Source organism: Diospyros lotus, chromosome 12 (genome assembly GCF_014633365.1).
Source record: "Diospyros lotus cultivar Yz01 chromosome 12, ASM1463336v1, whole genome shotgun sequence".
NCBI classification, from domain to species: domain Eukaryota; kingdom Viridiplantae; phylum Streptophyta; class Magnoliopsida; order Ericales; family Ebenaceae; genus Diospyros; species Diospyros lotus.
This window is the reverse complement of record NC_068349.1, coordinates 32,144,125-32,167,574: the sequence shown is the minus strand read 5'-3', so window position 1 is coordinate 32,167,574 and position 23,450 is coordinate 32,144,125. Positions and strand designations below refer to the sequence as shown.

At 32.5% G+C, this 23,450-nt stretch overlaps 1 pseudogene; it reads right to left on the bottom strand.

The window, feature by feature from the left end:
• Positions 1-3,760: 3,760 nt before the first annotated feature.
• LOC127787614 (O-fucosyltransferase 20-like) overlaps positions 3,761-23,450 on the bottom strand; it is a 43,854-nt pseudogene continuing 24,164 nt past the window's right edge.

Sequence of the window (23,450 nt, the reverse complement as noted above, 5' to 3'; positions counted from 1 at the left end):
AAAATTTTAAAGTAAACGCGATTTCTAATGATACAATCTTATAATTTATAATCACATTATATAATATTAGTTTACGTTTTTAATTTTTATTTTAATACTTCCTATTTATAATCATATTATGATGACACTTGTTATTTTTTTCAAGTTAATTTATTTATTTATTCAAAATTAAATAGTTTTAATTTTTTGGATAATTAAATTTATTTAGTAAAATATCATTAAAATTTTATTTTTACAATTTCAAAAAGAACACATTTTCTAGTTTTCTGTTTTGAGAAATAGTTTTTTAAAATGACAAAGAAAACAAATTTTCTATTTTTTGAAAATAGACTACCAAAATAAAAAATTAAAAATAAATTAAAAACTCAAAATTAAAAATTAAAAAAAAAAAAGAACACAACCTTATTTTTTTCTTTCGTTTTTGATCAAATGTTAATGATAGGTTCTCTTTTATTTTTATCAAACATCAACGACATATTCTTTTTTCTCCCACTTTTTCTTTTGTTCCCCTTCTTTCTTCCTCATTTCCAAAAGCAATTTTTTAGTTTGGGAGCATTGTGAATCTCATTGAGTGTGGATTGAATCTAATCAACGTGGATGTAATCCCTTCACCCCATGCATTGTCATCTCAATAAATTTCTCTCTCTTGTTCTTTCCTTTATTTTGTTTTGGGTTTTATCAAACCTAGATGTATATAGAGTTGACAATTTCTCTCATTTTCTTTATGTTTTGTGTTTGTTGTGTTAGATATAAGTCCTTAAGAACAGTTATAGTGACACAAAGGACTTTATCTTCTAATTCTTTAAATTTAATTTAACTGCAAGTTTTATGTTTAATTTAAATTGCAATATAGTTTGAATTAAGCATATAAATGTTCTTCAGTATAATAAATAGTGGATACCATTCTTAAATGTTAAGAATAGTCGTGACGGTTAATCCACAGTATGTTCTGCTATAAATGAGTTTCTAGTCATAGAGTTTCTGACCTGGATATTAGCAACTCGAAAAGGCCGATACATCATCTTGCTCATTGTTCTGTATAAGATACTGAAAAATAAAGTTAATGAGATATAAAAGGAAGATAAGTAGGTACTCGTTATAGGAACGAGTTTACTGAACGTGACTGTTAACATTGAATTACATGGGTCTTATCTCACGTGTCAATAATTAAATGTTAATTACGAATTTGTAAATGGTCATTAGACCTGAGATGACATGGATATCCGTGTGTTGGTGGATTAGAATATCAAGAATATTATATGGTTGTTTTAATCAGGGACAACCATGCGTATCTACACTACAACAAAACAATCTTTTCGCTATAATTTTGTTAAAATGTTAACATTTTGCTACGAAACTATTAACTTGTAGACAATTCAAAGGAGTTAAAATTTTTTCCACTAAGTATAGTTTTTAGCTATGAAAATTTTAACTACGCTATAAATTTCATAGCTAAAAGTTAATATTTTGCTACATAATTATTAAATTATAGATAATTTAAATGAGCTAAATTTTTTACCACAAAATATAATATTTTAATACCAAAGTTTTATCTACGATCCTAAATTGCGCAACTAAAAAATAAGATTTTGCTAGAAAATTATTAAATTGTAGTTAAATGATAAGTTTAATTTTTTTAAATTAAAAATAATGAAAATTAAAAAATATAAAAAAATGAGCCGGGAACATTTGGTGGCACAAAATTTTCACTATGCAAACTCTAAATATTAGCCTCCAAACACTTGAGTTTTTATTGTAGTGCAAACTCTCCCTCTCGTGCAAACCCACTCCAGAAGGCAGAAGCCTTCGAGTCAAATCCTTAGGGCAACCCAGTTCCGTTTGTCAATTCTCGTCAAATCCAAATCCTTAGAGTAACTCACGCTGCGATTCTGTACGTAAGCCCACTCCAAAGCTTCAATCCCAGCAAAGAACAACCTTTATCCCCGCCAAATCCAAAGCCTTCAATCCTAGTGAAGAACAATCTTCATCCTTGCCTAATCCAAAGCCTTCAATACCAGTAAAGAACCAACCCTTCATCCCCACCAAATGCAAAATTTTAATCTCATTGTAGGGAATCTATTTATTCCCTAAGACAAACCCACGACGCGACAATTTGGTAGTTCAAACACCTCTGGTACATCAATCTGGTCAATGAAGAATCAACCCTTCATCCCTGCCAAATCCAAAACCTCATTGCAAGGATGTCAATCTATTTCTTTTCCTAAATTGGTTTTGCCCTTATTGTTTGGATTCATTGGTTATATTTTTACTGTACAACACACCATATGTTTGATAAAATGCCTAATAAGTGATTTGACCACTGTAACGCCCCGCTTTCTCGAGCGCGTTACAACTTGGGACAATTTCGGAACAATAAAATTTTTCTTTCAAACACTAAAGCTAAACCACATCATTCCTTGAATCCGTCCCAGAATTCCCATACATTAATCTCGAAAGAGAATCATTATACACATCAAATGCGGAAGCAAAGATCGAAACCTGATATCTTAACATTAATCATAAATAAATTCAACATTCCTCAAAACGTTCAGAATTCAAAGTAGCAGAACTTAAATACATGGGCTACATAACATACATTTTATTCTTCATGCACCCTGCTAAGTGCCATTTCATACCTCATTTATCATTGAATCTGCTACAATTTCTACCTGGAACGTTTGAATATTCCAGGGGTAAAACCCAAGTTAGATGATGAATAATCTAAGTAAGGGTACATAATGTTATGTCATGTGTGTATGCAATATCTTACCTCGTAGGTGTCAACTACACCCCTCATGCTACCTACCATTTTTGCAGCCATCTCTTTCGAAGCCGGGGTGTATGGGTGCACCCTTGGTAAATCATCGGTGCCAGTTCGTACTCCCTACGGCCTCAAATGCGTGTGGTCAATGATATCAACATGTATTTATGCATTTCATAATCATACCATGGATGTAGTCTACGTGTTGGGTACATATCATAGTATGTCAATATGATGAAAGCATTCTCGAAGATAAACATTTATAATCGTACTAAGCTTGAAACGGTACACTTACAAATCAAGCATTTTCCATAAAATTAAATTCAGTTGGGAAGTACCACTTACCTTCTCAAGCTTATCGGGCTACCTCGATATCCGTGTCTTACCTCGTGCATCACCTCGATTTGCGTGCCAACTTCAAAATTTGCACCAATAACTTCAACTTAAACCTCAAAACATCCTAATCACCATAGGTATTTAAATAAATATTAAAACCTATTTTTTCATAATTTCTGGCATTTTCTTTAATTTACTTTCTATTTCTTCCTAATTTTCCTCAATAAATCCAAACTAAATATTTCTGAAATATTTTCTCAAATATTTCATTACGACAATTCATAAAATAATATTCTTGAATTTTTGAAATTTTCTAAGAAATTTTACTCACCTTAACTTAGCATCTCTGACTTCCTCTGTATGCGTGCCATATTCTCGAAATGCGTCCCCGAACCCTTTTTCTTGCTAAAATCTCCAGGATATTACTGAAATATAGAATTTTTCTAGATTTTTTTCTACTTATTTCATATTTTTTCCTCTATTTCTTTTCTTTTCTTCCTTTTTCTTCTTTTCTTTTCTTTTTCTTCCTTCTTCCCATTCATCTTCTCCTTCCTCTACTCCTTCTGCAACCCACGAATAGCCACTTCTTCCTTCCTTTATTTTTTTTTTCTCTTTCTTTCTTTTCTTTTTCCTTCTCTTCTTCTTCTTCTTCTTCTTCTTCATTCATTCTCTGCAACTGTCGCGCGAACCAGTCTTCATCTGCCGCTGCTCACCGCGATCCCAGCCTTGCCGTCGCCTGCTCAGGCCTCCACTGGCCTGGCCGCCCTCGCCGCCACGCATGCTGGCACCCCGCGAGCTGACTGCACTCTCACTCTGCAATTAAAACACAATAAAAACAAATCATAATAAAACTTATATATATATTTTTTATTTTAGTGAGAGGTTTATACTCGTCAGTGTACGAGTGCAGTTGTAGTTCAAATTTAAATTTATATTTTCTGGATGAATTCAGGTCGTCCACTGAGAGATTTATTTATGGCAAAAGAAAAAGAATGTCACACACACGCACATGCATTTAGACAAATTGACAACAAGGTTTTTTATGGGTTTTTTTTAGACAACAGATACTAGAAAATAAAGTAAGGCAGCAATTGAAATAAACATTAAACGTAAAAATATGAATTTGGATAGTGCTTGATTTAAGACAATTTCAGTACCAACTCGTTGATTTCCAAATTTTAGCATAAAAGATTAGCAACATTAATTTAATTTCAAATATGAGGGTTTGTTATTAAATGCAATTAGAGATGATGATAGTTCTAGTTTAAGCAATCCCATACATGATATGCGGGATTCTAATTTAAGCAACTACCATAAATCTAATTGCAATTAATATACAAAACAACTAAATTAATCATCCGGGTTTGGGTATGATAGCGTTTCCAGTTCTAGTAACTCTCATACATGGCATGAAAGCTCTAAGTTAGGCTTACGCTCCAATCCAAACCTAGTGATTTCTTAATAATTAAGACACACTCATACTGAAATTTAAATTAATGTTACTCATTTAAAGCGCAGCTTTCTTTGGGAATCATTGGCGTTGAATACTGTCATTGCCTTAACCCAAGATTAGATTTAGCTATTCATCTCCATTTATAAATTAATCGACAAGAATTTAAATGACATAATTTGAATAACATAATTTAAATGACGGGAATTAAAATAGTAGAAACTAACCGGCCATTTAGGCGGTGAACATTTAAATGACAAGAATTAAAATTACAAAAATTTAAAGGCATAAACTAACCGGCCATTTAGGCGGTGAATAATTAAATGACAAGAATTAAAATTGCAGAAATTTAAAGGCATAAATTAACCGGCCATTTAGGCGGTGAATAATAAAGTAATAATAAATGACATAAGAATTTAAAAGAAGAAAGGAAGTAAGTAAGATCACAAGAGAGAATACTAAAGAAAAGGGGAAAGAACAAGAACAATTCTCAAAGAGAGAATTATAAGGAAACAACTAAACTTTGATTCAAGAATAATAATCACACTTATAAATGCAATCAAGTGAGCTATTTATAGGCCACAAGATGCAATACAAACCGCACAATTTCAATTATTCAATCAGACATAATTATATTTAATGGGCACTCACACACTTAAAGTTAAATGGATTTTAGCTATAATACACACCTAATATTAAATGGATTTTAGCTAAAATACATACCTAATAAAACACTCATAAAGTTAAATGGATTTTAGCTATAATATCCACCTAATAGTTAAATGGATTTTAGCTAAAAAATATACCTAATAAAGCTCTCACATAAAAAAATAAAAATAGATTTCTATAAATTGGTTTTTAATCTTCATTAGGATTAAAAATAATCCTTGGGCCTTCTCCAAATAATATCTTCCATGGGTTGCTTAAATTGGGCCTTAATTCTTTATGGGCTTGAATTCTTCATGGGTTTGAATTCTTCATGGACTTTAATTTTTCATGGGCTTGATTTCTTCATGGATTTGAATTTTTCATGGACTTTAAGTCTTCATGGGCTTGAATTCTTCATGCTTAAAAAAAAAATAATTTAATGTTATTAATAAATTATATATTATATATATGTATTACACATGGCACATATATATATATTAGATTATATTATATATATATATTACATGCATGCATATAATGATGTATATGTATTATATATAATTTTATATATTATTATTATTATTATTAAATTTTACTTTAAAATTTCATTTCATTCATTTTTCAATTTAAACTTGCATATAACCATAAAATATATATTAATATCTAATTTAAACCATTTTTAAGATCAAAAGAAATGTGTAATTATAACATAATTTTTACAAAATTAACCACTAATCACGAGCCGCTGGCCGTGGTTGGTTGCTTTTTGTTGGTTGCGGCCATGGCTGCCATGGCCATAGCCCACCTCCCTTCCAGCTTTCTCTCTCTCTCTCTCTCTCCCTTGCTTTGATGCTCTCGGCCACAATTCTCTACAACTCTTATTCTGATCTCTCTTGCTGCTTCTCCATTGACCAAGATTCCTGCCAATTTATAGGCAGCCATTGCGTGTATGTATATATATATATTGTACATTATTAATTACATAATCCCTTAAATCTTGCTGCCAATCTTCCTTAAATCTAGCTGCAATTATCGTCCTCAAATCCTGCTGATATTATCTTCCAATTTGTAGCCACAATCTAGGCCATTAAAGCTTCACAGAAGCTGGCCATCCATTCACGCCCACTAGCCATTCACGCCCACACTATATATATAATTATATACTACACTATAATTGAGAAATTACACAATTACATCTCAAATTTTGTCTCTATTACACTTGAGCAATTCCTTAATTACAATTATGCCCTTAAACCTTAAATTAATTTGCATTATAATACCGAAAATTCACAATTAATAACTTAAATTTTACTTGATATAGACGATTTTGCCCCAATATCGACACCGGGCCATCGATTGATCCCGAAACTACTGAAGGGTTGATCCTTACGCAAAACTGGAGCCCCCTTAGGGTTCCGTTGATTTTTTGAAAGTCCCCTACGACAATTCGATTTTACAGCCTAAATAACAGTTGTATTTTAGCTGTACCGAAAATTGTTCTCAATCCGATTTCTTTTGATACCATAAATCCTATCTCGGGATGCTCATTAATACCATATCATTTTCTTTAGATAATTTCACTCCGAGACATTCCCTGCAGTCGATTTGGTACTTATAACTGCTATCAATTCAATTTTTTAATATTCTAAATGCATCGAAATTACTTGGCAACATCATACGAACATGGGGTATTACATTCTCCCCTCCTTACAAAAATTTCGTCCTCGAAATTTGCCATATGTCCTAAATCTCAAAATTTCATTCTTGAAATTAACACCTGACTGACCGAATAATTAGGGAAGATTCTACCTCATTTTCTTATCTCAAATAATCCTGCTAAAGCTATTTACAGTGATCTTATCTCTAGGACAACTATACCGTCTATAACCATCTCTTAATCACCAGACCTCTAGCATGTATATCTTATTCGAAACTTAAGAACACCATCATACATATAAATCAGAACCCTTGGGCTGACCATGCCCATTAATCCCTAGACAAGTACACTTGTCAACCATGCATACCCTTCAAATCACAACTGCATAACTTGGTCATTGGGCCACGAATCTTAACCTAAACTCATATCCAAGTCGGTACACACATCATTATAATGAGCCCGCGGCTCTCATATCCAAAACATCAATTCTTAATTTGCTTTTACTAAATCATCCAATCTAATTCTTGTAGGTATTCATCGCTCGATATAACCTTGACTTTCCTTCTATTGCCCACAATCATCTTCTAATTATGTCATATAACTATTTCCTTAAGAAATCTTTATAACTTACTGATAGATTATATTTGTCTCCAATTTTCCCTCCGTAACTTAACTTTTAATATCAATCGAAATCTAACGTTGTCTTCCAAATCTAGCAATATTAATATCTATTCACCCATAACTCAAATAAGTCATCGCATTCTTCAAAGTGAACCTCAAATAACATTTTATATCGTCAATTTAACCATTTGATCCTCTAATTTCTTGAATTAATCATCGAGTGATAATATTTCATATCAACCGACTCTAAATATGCTCAATCCTTTTCGGAGCTAATTACTCAGGTTACCGACCTTTGCTTGAACCAACCTTTACTCAAAACATTTGGCTCGTCTCCTGAAACCTACCGGGATATCTGACTTTTCAGAACTTTTGATCCTCGACCTTGATTTCACGTTCCCGACACGGAGCCTCATGCTCTCATCATTTCTTTCTCGATTTGCTCACGACCTAGCAAGCAAATCTCAGTCTCAACATCTATCATGACGTTCCCTAACATTGTCCTCAATGTTTCTCATGCGTCTCCCTATCTGAGGAGTACACCAATATATCCTCGATAAACACAATCACTAAAGCGTCTTCAATGTAGATGGTACTTTGGTCAAATCATCAAATCATGATTCTATTGCCGATTTTCGGAATGCCGATTTCCCTCGATCGCACATCAATCTTGGAAATATCTCAGCCTCTTGCAGTTGTTTTATAATTCATCAAGTTTGAGGTAAAGATATCGACTCTTAATTATCACCATTTTCAAACCCCGATAATTTACGTCCTCAATCAAGCTATTTATAGTTAAGCATCTAATAACCTCAAGCTATTAGAAATAATCCCAATAAATGTTTCAAGAGCACATTCTGATATTTCTCTCATTTCCTCAACTTGCTCACGGTTTTTCATTAACCACAAGTGCTCGTACCACATATTGACAGGCCCTTATTTTCATAACTTACTTACATCACTTTAGTGATCATCTAGCTACACATCTCCCGATTTGCCCATCAGAGTTATCTAGACTAACCGTTTAGCCTAACAGGAGTTCCATTCTCCCAAAATTGAAAATTCTAGTTCTCCAATAGATCTTTATTAAGAACGCGGCATTTCCTATTACAATCTGACACCCTAGCATATTTGTCATTATCTGTATCCCTCAAGCACGCCAAAGGTTCTCAAAGACATCTATTCGTAACCATCTCGCTAACTAGAATGGGTAGGTACTTACGTCTCCCATGGTACTCCAATCCTTAGGAAAATTCCTCGAAAATGCCAAATTGATTCATCTTTGAAGATCGCTATTCAGATCATACTACCTGGTTCCAATTATCTTCCGAGAACTCTATTTCCTTGCAATTATGGCTCTCAATCCACTATTTATCATGGCGCTTTCGAGTTCTCTTTGTCGGGTCGATCACCGACAACTTTACTTGATTCCGCAAGTCTATTTGACACACTAAACCATAGTCACAACCTCCATTGACTAGGTCTCCTTATCATTCCTTTAGGGTTGATATGACATATCAAGCAACTCTTTCATTTTTCGGTACCCGAACTCTACTTTGAACCGAGGTTTCCATCTCACTACTCATCGTCAAAGTTTTAGACTAGCCATGGTCCATTACCTGAAATCTCATTTATCGAGAATCCACTGACTCTCGCATCCCGTTCTTCAGATCCAGTTGTCTATCATGATCTCACTAGATACCGAGGTATTCTACTTCTTAAGCTTCGCACTGTTCGTCATGTCACCCACTCCCAAGATGACCGCGAACCCCGATACAATTCTTTAAATATGACACTCAGTCCATATTCAATCCATTTAATTTCAGGTTAATTCCCTAGGCTTCCGGGCTTAATCAATCACAGCTAGTGGCATACCTTGCATCCTAGACCATTGGAAGTTAGACCCCACACATTATTAGGATTTCTTGTCCCATTTTTGTGAGTCGCATCGGTTGCACCACCGTCACCTTATCAATTGGTGCAACTCTTACGTCATCACTTGGCCATCTTCGGCCTCTTAACCAAATTCGTTGGATCCCTGATCTTTACATCTGATTACCGAGACACTAAATGATCCTTGAAAATATTTATCATTTGATCCTAACTCTTTAACTAGGCTATGTCACATCAGACTAATTATTCTTGATTTTAATCATCCTTGATAACCATCAGTTATCTTATCTTTCATTGTACGAATTCTGACTAACGACCTCAAATCAACATTCTCTAGATCTCTCAAATCCATAATCATGGTTACCGAGTCAACCTTACACCCGAATCATATCATTGGATCCTAACTTCAATAGCTAGATCATTGTATTAGCTTCTATCAAGCTTTACTATTCATCATGAATAGTAATCGTATACTGGAATAGTGTTTGTACGTGAATAGTATACCAGGTAAGTTCCCAGGAAAGAGAGGTGGGTCACAAATGGACACACTTAAATACCAAGTATTTTCTTAGCCAGTATTTCCTTAGCCAGAACTTTCCTAGACATGTACTTCCACTACACAACACTTAAATCCAGTAACCTCTAAGCTTTCAACCGACAATCCCCAAATTTTCAAATAGGGATCTCGTTTTACGATCCATGAATTTCTTTCCCTTAAGCCTCTACTTGGGGGTCCTACTAACTGATTCTGTCAACATCGGATCCTTCCAATTCGCTCTTCCCTAATTTCCAAATAGGGTTTAACTCTAATTTCAACTATATCCGAGTCACTTAGGGCTTCCAATAAACTTAAGCTCTGATACCAACTGTAACGCCCCGCTTTCCAGAGCGCGTTATAACTTGGGACAATTTCGGGACAATAAAATTTTTCTTTCAAACACTAAAGCTAAACCACATCATTCCTCGAATCCGTCCCAGAATTCCCATGCATTAATCTCGAAAGAGAATCATTATACACATCAAATGCGGAAGCAAAGATCGAAACCTGATATCTTAACATTAATCATAAATAAATTCAACATTCCTCAAAATGTTTAGAATTTAAAGTAACAGAACTTAAATACATGGGCTACATAACATACATTTTATTCTTCATGCACCCTGCTAAGTGCCATTTCATGCCTCATTTATCCTCGAATCTACTACAATCTCCACCTGGAACGTTTAAATATTCCAAGGACAAAACCCAAGTTAGATGATGAACCATCTAAGTAAGGGTACATAATGCTATGTCATGTGTGTATGCAATGTCTTATCTCGTAGGTGTCAACTGGACCCCTCATGCTACCTACTATTTTTGTGGCCACTTCTTTTAAAGCTGGGGTGTATGAGTGCACCCTTGGTAAATCATCGGTGCCAATTCGTACTCCCTATGACCTCAAATGCGTGCAATCAATGATATCAACGTGTATTTATGCATTTCATAATCATGTCATGGATGCAGTCTACGTGTTGGGTACATATCATAGTATGTCAATATGATGAAAGCAATCTCGAAGATAAACATTTATAATCGTACTAAGCTTGAAATGGTACACTTACAAATCAAGCATTTTCCATAAAGCTAAATCCAGTTGGAAAGTACCACTTACCTTCTCAAACTTATCGGGCTACCTCGACATTCGTGTCTTGCCTTGCGCATCACCTCGATTTGCGTGCCAACCTCAAAATTTGCACCAATCACTTCAACTTAAACCTCAAAGCATCCTAATCACCATAGGTATTTAAATAAATATTAAAACCTATTTTTCCATAATTTCTGGCATTTTCTTTAATTTACTTTCTATTTCTTCCTAATTTTCCTCAATAAATCAAAACTAAATATTTCTGAAATATTTCATTAAGAAAATTCATAAAATAATATTCTTGAATTTTTGAAATTTTCTAAGAAATTTTACTCACCTTAACTTAGCATCTCTGACTTCCTCGGTATGCGTGCCATATTCTCAAAATGCGTGCCCGAACCGTTTTCCTTACTAAAATCTCTGGGATATTACTGAAATATAATTTCCTATTTTTTGGAATTTTTCTAGAATTTTTTCTATTTATTTTCTATTTTTTCCTTTATTTCTTTTCTTTTCTTCCTTTTTCTTATTTTCTTTTTCTTCCTTCTTCCTATTCATCTTCTCATTTCTCTACTCCTTCTGCAACCCACGAACAGCCACTTCTTCCTTCGTTTATTATTATTTTTTTCTTTCTTTCTTTTCTTCTTCCTTCTCTTCTTCTTCCTTCCTTCTTTGCAACTGCCGCGCGAACCAGCCTTCACCGGCCACTGCCCGTTGCAATCCCAGCCTTGCCGTCGCCTGCTCCGGCCTTGCCGCCCTCGCCGCCACGCATGCTGGCACCCCGCGAGCCACTGGCCGTGGCTGGTTGCTCCTTGCTGGTTGCGGCCATGGCTGCCATGGCCGCGACCCACCTTCCTTTCAGCTCTCTCTCTCTCTCTCTCCCCCTTACTTTGATGCTCTCGGCCACAATTCTCTGCAACTCTCATTCTGATCTCTCTCGCTGCTTCTCCATTGGCCAAGATTGCTGCCAATTTATAGGCAGCCGTTGCGTGTATGTATATATATATATTGTACATCATTAATTACATAATCCCTTAAATCTTGCTGCCAATTTTCCTTAAATCCAGCTGTAATTATCTTCCTCAAATCCTGCTGATATTATCTTCTAATTTGCAGCCACAATCTAGGCCATTAAAGTTTCATAGAAGCTGGCCATCCATTCACGCCCATTGGCCATTCACGCCCACACGCGCACACACTATATATATAATTATATACTACACTGTAATAGAGAAATTACACGATTACATCTCAAATTTCATCTCTATTACACTTGAGCAATTCTTTAATTACAATTATGCCCTTAGACCTTAAATTAATTTGCATTATAATACCAAAAATCCACAATTAATAACTTAAATTTTACTTGATATAGACGATTTTGCCCCAGTATCGACACCAGGCCATCGATTGATCTCGAAACCACTGAAGGGTTGATTCTTAAGCAAAATCGGAGCCCTCCTAGGGTTCCATTGATTTTTTGGAAGTCCCCTACGATAATTCGATTTTACAGCCTAAATGACAGCTGTATTTTAGCTGTACCGAAAATTGTTCCCGATCCGATTTCTTTTAATACCATAAATCCTATCTCGGGATGCTCATTAATTCCATATCATTTTCTTTTGATAATTTCACTTCGAGACATTCCTTACAGTTGATTCGGTACTTATAATTGCTATCAATTCAATTTTTCAATATTCTAAATGCATCGAAATTACGTGGCAACCTCATACGAACATGGGGTATTACAACCCCTCTTGTACATTTTGTGTACAAGAGTTTAGTTAATTTAATACTCTGTGTGAGTACGTGTATATATATACAAACACATGCATATTCCATCAAATCAGTGACACATGGGGTATGTGCATTAGACATGGAATCTATCACTTCGAGATATTCGATAAGGATATCCTATGTGATCCAGTAATCACTTGATGATAAATCATTGACCGAGATAATATGACGATGAAATATGTGTTCCATAAAGGTTGTGTCATATTAGTCAAGATTGATTTTGAATTTGGTCATATGACGAAATTAAGAGATTTGACCTACTAGTCATGATCTCGTATCTTATCGGGATATAGGATGATAGATGGACCTTATTGCATGGCATCATAGTGTAAGGTTCACATTACCTGTTTCACTTTAAATTAAGTAATCATAACAAATTAGTAGATGTCACTCATGATTTACGAGAGTTAATAATTGATTAATTCTCGTTGTCAATTTAATTCTGAACCCAGAAAGTCTCACTCAATAAGAAATCTTTTTAAAGAGAAAATGACAATTTAGTAATTATGGAATTACTAAATAATGGTGCAATTATTTATTAAATAAATAAGGATAATTAAATGATTAATATGTTAATTATTTAATTATCAAGTCGGACTGGGCTTCTTATTAACACATCAAGCCCGGTCCAATTGCACTTAGGTTTTCTAAGGTTTGCTTATAAATAGGATATTAAGCCCTTGAATCCCACACACAACGCAATCAATTGTATCCAAATCAAACGAAAATTTTAGAGAAATTTCTATGTCATTTTCTCTTAAAGTCTCTTGGAGTCTTGGTAATTTCGAGTGGACTGACTTGGCATCTCACACGTGAAAGATTATATGGTGGGTTATTTGCAACAAATTTTCGTTTTCGTCTTGAGATAACTTTTTGTTTATGTGTTCGATTTCTAAATTGTATGTTTTGAAAAACGTGGTACCTTTAAAATCAAATTTTGTTTCTGCTGCGTATGATCAGATAATAATTTTCTAATAGTGGTATCAGAGCCATCATTTTTCAAACTTATGGTTTTGTTTGTGTGATTGTTGGACATTGATTTCGTGTCTAGAAAATCAAAACTGTTTATATATATATATGTGATATATATGGTTTTGGAGTTTGTTGGAAATTAAGAAAAATTAAAAAAGGTAAATAGTTTGCAAGAGGAAGATGATGATGTGGACAGATTGCTGCTACAAGTCATCACTATTGGTGGCGAGAGGGACAACATCGCTACCATCGTCGCCAGCGATGGCGATTTAGGAGGCACCAGAAGTGATGATCGGCTCCATTGGAAAACCGATGACCAAGGATAAGCCACGCTATTGGGCAATGCGACTGCTATTGTTGTTGTTATTGATGGCGATAGTAATGGTGACTGCTGGTGATAACCGACGAAGGTGAGGTAGCCGCTAGGCGACCACCGGATGGGGAGCCATTGCCTGGGGCAGTGGGATGTGGGCACACGACACAAGTATGGTCCATGGCTGCCTTGTGTGGCATGCACACTGATGGGTGTTGAATCCAACAAATAATACATTCTTGCTCTTAAAAATGTAAATTATAATAATGATGAGTAAGGTCGTATCCATAGGGATTGATTAGATTTATTCCTTTGAAAAATTAAAATAAATAGAAGAAACAATTAGGGGGGGGGGGGTTTAAAATGTGGATCTAAACAACTAAAAACAAAATTATTATTCTAAATTAATAAGGCAAATCATAATGTAAAAAGATTAAAGTAATCAATGGAAATACTTTCGGTAGAAGGGATTTATCCACCAATGGTTATGATACTGATAATTGATACTAAAGTCACTAATTTTTCTTGAATACTTGGCCTTAGAAGGAACAACAAACTCTGTTCATTCAATGTTTCCTTTAATTCTTAGTTAATTAAAACAAACTCTTCAATTAACCCTTACCTTTAAAAAACCCTAGAACATGCTCTTTAGAATTTAATTCAAAGGCATCATTAAACTTTGTGGAAACAAGATCAAATTTGAATAGTGAACACACAAGCTCAGTTTATTTAATTTAGCACATGTACTCCCTAGGAATTGAACGAAAACTTGTCCATAATCATCAACCCTAGTTGCTACTTATGAAAGAAAGACCAAACAATTAAGGATTTGGTATTCAAGCTAGCAATTGATCATGCACTAAGAATTGAGTAGCGGTCGTCTATGCAATCAAAACACACAATCATAAACATTAAAATTAGAAGATACATGAATATTCAAGAGAAAATCAAATTGCAAATAAACTCAAAAAGATCTCACAGTGTTCTTCACCATGGCTTCAAAATATCCTTCTACTGAAAAATCAAAGTTTAGCCACACATAATGAGAGAAAGTACACAAAAAAAAAAAATAATATGAATGATGCTTCTTTCTCCTCTTGGATGTGGTTCTCTGCCTCTTTTTCTTCCTGAACGTTCCCTCTTTCTCTAACTTGGTTCAAGACCTTGAATAGCCTCCCACAAAGAATCCAAATCAACAAAGAATTAGGGTTTCCTAGACTCCTGTAACTTATGAGCCCATTTTGGGTAAGATAAAAAGCTTTTTGGGCTTCGAACCCTCTTAAGAATTTTATTTCAGAATGTGTAGATGAATTTAGGATTTTGAATTACTCAATTTGGACATCAGAAGCTCAAGTTATGTCATTTTAAAGATTCAGTGTTCGTGTAGAATTCTAATCTGATTAAGATTTGGCCTAGCTTTTTGGCCCTAACGTTGAAGCAATATTTGGAGGCCCAAACGAATTTAGATTTGAACAAATATTACCATTTTGGAAAGCCCAATAAGTCCTCTACAAAAGATTTGAAGACCTCATTCATGTTCTTGAACTCTAGCATGGTCAAAATTTTGCAAGAAGCCAAAAAAGTCAAAATATTAAAAAACTAAATTTTTCTAAGTAAAAGCCCAATTTATTCTAACCTATCCAAAATTGCCTTAACCATAAAAATAAACATAAATCAACACAATAAAGCATAAAGCTTACCCAAAAGATCATATGTAAGGGAAATAAATATATGAAATTATGTACTCATCAAATTCCCCCACACTTAACTTTTGCTTGCCCTTAAGCAAAATTAGACTCACAACAAAATCAAGAAATCCCAAATTCGTAAAATCTCGACCCATGACATCATATTTACTACAAACCAAGAACTTAAGTGACATGTCATGACAATCTGAAAATCACAAGACAAGATAAACTTATTCTATCATGGCAATCTTATCCAAAAGTGAGCATAACAAGATTCGTTAAAAAATTTTCCACAAATTTAAAAATCTGAAATTTCAAAAAACAACTCCTTCTCATGCAATTCTCAATTGAACATTAACTCATAAGTAAAAGGCAAACACTATCAAACTAAAGAGAACTAAGCACACTCACATCATGTTTGCATATCCATACACACTTTTTAATCAAATTTATAGACTTTGCAACCAACATAAGTGATTTATGCTTTACCAAACCTAAAATAATCCCCCTGTCTCCTACTACAAACAAGGTAGCAAATGAGTTTTTTTTTTTTTTTGTGTGTGCAAATAAACAAGTGTATTTTATGCTTCATCTCGTTCATATTTTCCTTTTTTTCTGCAAATAAATGAGTGCATTTTATGCTCCATCTCGTTCATATTCTCCTTATTTACTTAAACCTTATTTAGGACTAGAAGTAGAGGGAACAATCTCAAGAATGATACAACATTCACCACTCGTGCCAATCATATCATCCACAAAAATTTTTAAGACATATGTACTTTAATGTTACTATGACACAAATGTGCATAATCCAATTTAATGAGATATTGCTCAACTTTAACTCAAGAATCACGCTGAAAGATAAATCACACAAGAGTTCATCATGTTTTCATAAAAACAACAAAATTGAAGGGTGCCAAATTTGCATTCTCACTCTCAAACTTGATCAACCATGATAAAATCCACTTATGCAGCAAGTTATCTCAACTAAAATATGCTTGAATCCTCATTTTTAATCAATCACAACTTATAGCAAATATGACCTCCAAAATTCTCGAGAGAAAGAATTATCCAAGACACACAAAACACACTAAAAATGACGCATGAAAATTACAAAGAACACCCATGAAAATGAAACCTAAGTCCTCCCCCCACACTAAAATCTTACATGACACCCAATGTAAGCCCGTCATGCAAAGAAGAGTAAAACTAAACACACAAAGAATAAAGGAAAATGATAGAGTACAAATCTGATTGTGGTTCTTAAACCACACTTGGGTTGCCTCCCAAGAAGAGCATTTAGTTAACACTACAAGAAAAATAGGTTTTAGTGATGAAATTTAGTGACGGAATTTTTGTCGCTAATTTTTTAAAATATTTTTTTAATTTAACGACGGAAAACCCGTCACTAAATTTAGCAATGGAAATTTTGTCGTTAAAAAATAAAAAATTTAAAATTTAGCAACGGGACCAATCTTGTCGCTAAAAAAAAATTAAATAAAAAATTCAAATTTAGTGACGGGTCAAATCTGTTGCTAAAAAATAAAAAAAATTAAATACAAAAATTAAAAGTTAGCCCCCATCGCTAAAAAATAAAAAAAATTAAGTAAAAAAATTCAAATTTAGCGATGGGGTCAAACCCATGGCTAAAAAATTAAAAAAATAAAATAAATTATTCAAATTTAATGATGGGGTCAACCAATCGCTAAAAAATAAAAAAAATTAAATAAAAAAAAATTAAAACTTAGTGACGGGACCAGTCTCGTCGCTAAAAAATAAAAAAAATTAAAATTTAGCAATGGGGTAAAAAATAAAAAATTAAAAAAAATTCAAATTTAGCAATAGGATCAAACCCGCTGTTAAAAAATAAAATAAATAATTCAAATTTAGTGATTAGGTCAACCCTCGTTGCTAAAAAATAGAAAAAAATTAAGTAAAAAAATTAAAATTTAGTGACGGGGCCAACCCCGTCGCTAAAAAATAAAAAAATAATTTAAATTTAGCTATGGGGTTACCCGTCAGTAAAAAATAAAAAAAGTTAAAAATTTAATTAAAAATTTTACATTTAAACATACATAATAATTTTTACTAACATTAATATTAGTAAAAATTAAACTAATATTTTTTTAAATATATTACAAATTAATAAATTTTTATTTGAATTAATAATGAAATAAAATTAAAATTTATATTTCCTTTACTATCATTAATATTAAAATTAATATCATTAAATAAGTTTGAGAAATTTTGGTGTATAAATATAATTCTGAAATATTTGAAAGAGAATTTTTAATTGAGTATTCTTTTGATATCAAAATTCCAAGTATCTCCTTAGTCAAGTATATCTTTCTCTCAATTGACCAATGTATTTTTGTTAATCGAGTATCTATATATGTTAGTCGAGTAAAAATTGGATGGAATCTAGCTAAGTCTCTAATCTTAAATGTAATCGAGTATCAAATATTTGTATTCAAGTGAATGCTTTTATTATTTGAGTTAGCTTAGCCCTGTAATTGAGTGCCTAATGCTTACATTCATAATATGCATATGGTTTATAACAAATTCGACTATTATTGGTCAAATCAAATAAATTGTGAGTGTGTGCAGGTTTCAATGCTAAATACTAGAGCCTTAAGCTTCTATTTAAGGTTAAGTTCTTCAAAGAGGTCATTGCTGTTGAGATAGTCGATGAGTGGGAAAGCTTAAAGCTATTGTGAAAGCATTGCAAGTCGAATCTTGTCTTAACACAGCTAGCAAATTCTAGTCGAGCAAAAGCTCACTACTTGAGTGATAGTGCTTCATATATTCATTCTTCTTCACTCAAAGTAATTATCTAGTAATGTTCTTATGTAAATATTTTATACCAAATACTAGTTTAAAAGAGTTGAGTGTTTTATTCATTTATTCATGTAATTCTTTTTTGTTGAAGAGAATTTTTTGTATCATTGTATATCTTATATTTCTCTCTTGATAAATCTTTTCACAATTCTTTATGTAACTCTCATAAAGGTTATGCATGCACCTTGAAAGGTAATATCTTAGTTGTGACTAAGCCAAGTGTGAAAAAGTCTCATGTAAAAGGTTACTGCTAAGCCCATAAAAGCATGAGTTTTTACTTAGCTTGTGAAAAATGGACATTACTGTTTAGCCCGTAAAAGTGGAGGCTTTAGTTAAAACTATAAAAATTGCGTATGGCTTGTAGTTGATTCCTTAAAAACTAAATTTCTTAGTGGATGTTTTTTAATTTTTTAATGAGGAACTAAGATAGTGGACTAGGTAGTTGGCTGAACCACTCTAAAATTGTTGTGTTTATGTTGCTTGTTTTCATCCTTTTACATAATTATTCTTCATTTACCATGCAAATGTTCTTATACATATTTACAACTCATAGCATTATCTTTTCAACTATCACTCAAATGCTTTTTTGTTTGGAATCATCTAAAAATTATATTCTTTCACATCTTCGTAATGGTTTCTCTTATTCCTTCCTTTAAATGTTGCACTTCATTGTTTTATAAATATAAATATTTTATGTTTAGAATAAGTTTTTCATTTGACATTACACAAAACATTCTTTTTATCCTTTGCAATGTATTCTCTCTTTTTGTCTCAATTATCATTAAGCATTATTGTTTCAATTTAGATGTCATGCACAAAAGTTTTTCATATATCAGTTTTTCATTGCTTGCATAAAAAGTCTTTCAAACATTAATTTTCATTACATACATAAAAGTTTTTCAAATCTATTTATATATATTCTTATTCCTCAAATACATACTTTGATTTTGTGTATTTCAAAATGTCTATTACTATTACAAAAGAGTTTTCTTGAATCTCTTACTTACATATATACATTCTTATATTAATATTTTCATATACATTAAATGATTAAAGTTACTTTAATTAATCTTATTGAAAAATATTTTACATTCATGCATATTATATTCATTGTTGCAAATGTTTATAGTTTAAGAAAAATGTTATCATCAAATAACTTTACTACATCATATTTCAAAATACTTTCAATATTTTCAAAAAGTATCTAAAACACCCAATTCACCCCCCTCTTTTTGGGTGATCTTTCAATAATCTTTGTAGTTCCTTTTCCAATGCCTGTCTTTGTCGCAGTAGAAACACTTTCTCTTGTCAGCAACAGTTTTACCCTTCTTCTTACTTATTCCTTTGGATGCCCTCGGTGCTTGAGTTTCATTTTTCTTACCTTTCCTTTTCTTAGTCTTACTAGAAGAGGTAACAACCATCACAACACTCGTCTTCAAATTACCTTGCGCCATATTAAGCATGTTCAACAGCTCGGATGAAGTGCACTTTATCTTATTCATATAGAAGTTTGAAATGAAACTTCCAAATGAATCTAGTAAAGATTAAAAAATCAAATCAATTTGAAGGTCAACATTAAGCTTAACCTCCAGATCCTTCAACTTTTCAATCAGGGAGATCTTTGAGAATATGTTCTCCAATAGATCCTCCTGGTGTCATCTTTGACTTAAAAAGTGCATTCGATATCTCATATCTGGCTGTATAACTCTGTTCACCATACAAATATTGCTAGTGAGTGATCATCATATGGGTCTCAGCCATCTTCTCATGCTAATGTTGCGACTCATTACTCATAGAGCGAGGCAAGGATATAACTCCTAGTGATGAGATCATCATCTCGCCACTTATTAAAAATATAATGCTCCTCTTGAGTAACCTGTTCAGTTGACTGCATGGGAACAGGCTCATACAGGAAAAAAGTAATCCTCTCCAAATTGAAAATAATTTTCAAATTTCGAAGCTAATAATTGAAATTTGGTCCATTTAAGTGATTAGTGTCAAGAATTTTTGCAAGTGGATTAATTAAAACCATTGATGTATCTGCAAAAAATAAATAGATTGTTAGATTTCTTGTATTTCTTAACTATTTGATTTTACTCTTTAAATCAAACAGTACCTCCCACTAATTTTTCAAATTCCTTACTCCCAATGAAGGAAAAAACAAATTCACGTTGGTATGAATTCCAGCGGATATTTGGATTTTTATTAAACTTATTACTTCTCACACAATAGATTCTTGGAATAATAATTTTAATAGGTAGACAATTCTTGTCTAATACATCTCATGTATGGCCCAAATGTTATACTTCAGCTCCCAATCCAATAAACCTCACATTATAGTTTCTTGGCAATTGAACATGGTTAAATCATACCATCACGCTAAAAAGTTTACAGAGTTGAATATCGATCCCCTCACATTTATAGATTCTTAGGTCACGATATTTGTGCATCCTTATCACATAAAATATTATATAAAAATTAAAACATTTTATCTAATGTGCAACCCCTATATTTTCATAACTAATTAACGCACGAATAAAAAATGTCTCAATTTCTACCGTGATGGAGAGCCCTGATTAGATTGTCTTAATTCTTAAGGTTTAATTGGATATAATTTAATTTTATAATTATGGGAGATTTTTGGTCTTTAATTATTTGGTTTCACTTTTCACATGCAACATTTTTTTTTTTCCCGTACATCAACTATATACATAAAATATTGCATAAAATAGTCGATATGATCATGAACTCAAACATGCATACCAGGCGCAATTCTAGCCATTGGAATGTGCGGTGCATAAAAAGAAATGCATATAACTATTACAGGCATAACCATTTTACATAGGGCTTTTGTTTCCTTGATTGTTTCGCCATCAACGACTTCACTTCAAGTCTTGCCTTGATCGATATAAATCTCTCGCTTTATATTTACTATAAACTACTTTTACAATGAAATCAAAAGTTAAATTATTTTACAATCGTCAATGAAAAAAAAGGGTGAACCCCCAGCACTAAGGTTGTCAAATAAAATAATCAACACATCCACATAATACATATATCATTCATATAGTGTCATAAGTTCATGACCAATACCGATATACAACAAGACATTCATAACATGCTATTAACAATTAAAAGTATATTAAAATGATTATATGATTCTTGGACATAGGCATAACAATTTATACCTTCCACTTTTGACACTACAGAAAAATTGATATTTTGCTGCGATTTTTAAAATCGTTGCAAAACATGGTATTTGCGGCAATTTATAAACTGTCGCAAAATACATTTTTTGCGACAATTTCTTTAACATTAATTTGTGAGATTTTTAAAAAACCATCACAAAATTTAAAATTTTAATTTTAAAATTGAATGTTGTGGCGATTTTCAAAAAATCACCGTTAAATTTAGAAAATAATTTAATAATTAAAAAATAAAATTAAATTAACATATGAAGTGGTAAAAAATCGCCACAAAATTTATTAATTTAATCATTAAAAATTAAATGTTGCGGTGATTTTTGAAAAATTGATCAAAAATTTAGAAAATAATTTAATAATTAAAAAATTAAATTAAATTACATTTGAGACGGTTAAGAACTACCTCAAAATTTATTAATTTAATCATTAAAAAATTAAATTTTGTGGCCATTTTTAAAAAATTAAATTAAATTATCATTTGTGGTGGTTTTGAAGAATCGCAGCAAAATTTTAGAAAATAATCTAATATTTATATTAAAAATGTATAAAATTTTGATAATTTATAAAATGAAATTTAAAAAAAAATATGTTAACTCTTCTTTTTATTTTTAATCAATTAAATTATTTTTAATTTATTCTATTATTCTTTTAAAAAATATATTTTTAATTTAATCAATTAATTAATTTTTTAATTTATATTAAAAAATATAAAATGTAATTCTAGAAAATAGTGGTTGGAGTAGTATATAATTAATATGCACAGGTATATAACAAGGAGGCTTTACAAATCGACTAGTTTCGCATGTGTATGGTAGGTTATGGGATTTAAACTGGGGAAGGCAGCAACTAGAATAAATTCCAGCATTGCCACGTGGCGAGCGGACATGCGGCCACGTGGCACACATGGCAGCAAGGCAAGCAGTCGCGGGTGCACAGGTAGCCAGATGAGAGGCATGGCCCGCGCGTGCAAGGCACAACAGAAAGCCATGCTTGCATGCGCATGGCAAAAATAGCGGCAATTTCAGAACTGCTGATAAAATTCAATGATTTTAGCAGTGGTTCTGAAATCGTCGCTAAATGTTACCAACCGCTGCAAAATCTATTATTTCGCAGTAGTTCTTAAACAATTGCAAAAAATATAACTTTACGACAGTTACTCCAACGATTGTTGAAAATTCTCTAAATGTTTTGCGACAATTTTGAAAATCACTTAGAATCCAATTTTTTTGTAATGTGAATGTGGGCAATGTGGCAACAGTTACAACAATGGCCATAACAGATTAGGGTTAGACGTTATCTACCACTCATGTGGTGTGGTCCAGCAACAATGGGGCCAATCATGTTGGACTGAATATATAGAAACGTATTGGTCTGGTCCAATTTGGCTTGTCTGTAACGATTTGTGTGGAGATAGGGTGTGATTAGTTGCTTGCATGGTGTGTCATGCAACGTGTTAATATTATCATAGTAATTTCATTTTACAAATAAGATAAATAAAAATAATAAAACTAGTTTATATCTCGTGGGGCATCATTCTAAACATTGTTTCTATATTTTTAGGACTCGTGTTTACTTAATTTAATTTCAAAAAATACTTTATTTAGATAAAAAATAATATTTGTTGACACATTATTAATTAATTAGTGGA